This window comes from Crocodylus porosus, unplaced genomic scaffold (genome assembly GCF_001723895.1).
Source record: "Crocodylus porosus isolate Cpor-Errol unplaced genomic scaffold, CroPor_comp1, whole genome shotgun sequence".
In the NCBI taxonomy this organism is placed as follows: Eukaryota; Metazoa; Chordata; order Crocodylia; family Crocodylidae; genus Crocodylus; species Crocodylus porosus.
The window spans coordinates 10,246,899-10,248,576 of NW_017728951.1; positions in this window are offsets into that span (position 1 = coordinate 10,246,899).

Sequence of the window (1,678 nt, forward strand, 5' to 3'; positions counted from 1 at the left end):
CATTTTCAATAAAAGCGAGCCTCCGATTTGATTTTGCTTTACATTTTCCTTGGCACCACGCAATAGATCAGAGGAGTTGGGAAGGAGTGCGTCTGTGCACGCGCGGGGGTGGGGGGGGGTCTGCATGCTAGAGCCGGGAGCAGAAAACGCTGGGCTTTACGGCAACTGCATCTGCATATCAACCACCTGCTTACGGTGTATTTTAGCAAGTCCTAATTTTAGATATTTTACAAAATACATCGGAATTAGGCAAGGAAAAAAAAAAGAGCAAGCCACAGAGTGCAAATCCGAAACACATGGCATATTTTTTTTCTGACGCCCCGATGCAGAACGAATAAAGCTTCAAATGCGTTTGAATGGTCCTAAAGCAGAACACCCTTGAAGTAGATTTTCACTTGAGCACTTGAACATCTTCACCAGAGGCGTTTCGCTGCGGTGTGTTTCATTCGAGATTTCAGAATACTTAAACAAGCGGGCTCCGGTGGGCTCACCATCTTAAAATCGCTTATTTGACAGGGCAGGAACCGCTCAGAAACGCTGCATGTCCGAGGATGACACCACTACAGGTCTCGAGCTCTATGTTGTTTTAATCGTAACTATAAAGTCAGGCGAGTTACATTTCGTTATTGCTTCTTTAAACACCTTCCTCTATCAAGATCCGGCGTTAACCAAGGAACAGGTGGCTGTGATAAAACATGCAGCGCTGCCTGCGATTTCAATAACTCTCGAGGAAGTATTTACTTTTTGTTTAAACGATTCACTTCATCCTCCGGCTCGATCCGAGGCTGCAGGTGTTTCTGGGGCTGCGGAGAGATGCTGCTGAACGCTGAAATCAATCACAGCTCCCAATGTCACATTTCTATTAAAAGGAGCTGGCGAGCACTTTACATGTGATCCTGGCATTTAGGAGAATACACCGCCAACTATAAAAACAGCCCTCATTTCCGGAAACACTTCTCCGGGCCGATCGCTTAATAAAGAGCGTTCATCTTAATCCCGAATCAAGACGCCAAAGCTGCTGCGATCTAAACGCAATTGACATTTGCAAGGTTTTAGGATTGCAATCTACACTTCCTGTTCATTATACCTGCGGGGAGAGAGAGAAAGAAATACTTCTGCACCTGCATCGTCCAGCTATGCTGGTCTAGTGAGAAGATGGGGATAAACAGGATGTAGAAAGATCTCCTTTAACATTAGGCGAACAATGCTGAGTAGGGTTGCCTGGGGGGGTGGTATATATATGCCACTAGATGCTCCGAATTAGCAGGTAAACCGTTTTTGCAGCATTTCGACTCATTCCCCAAGCTAAAAGTCCCTGGTGTTGATCACGGTGATGAAGTTTTCCTTGAGGAGTCTGTATAAATAATAACCATAACTGCGGGGTTTACAGTAACTTGCGGAGATTGAGATTTTATTTCCCGCCCCCAACCCTATTTCTTTCCAGTCAACTGCCCAATTCACTCCACTTCGAGTGAGCCGATCATCCCAGCCCCGTTTTAAGCAACGCCGAGGTCCTGCTGGATTGACCGGAGTGAAATGCCCCTGTCCGGGGGGAGGGGGGCGTCAGGCTGGTGGAGCCGCTGCAGAGCGGATCGCGCCCTCCCCCCAGGGCTCGTGGGAGCGTCTCGTCTGAACAGACGCACAAGCCCGGAGGTGCCTGTCCCCCTGCCCATCACAA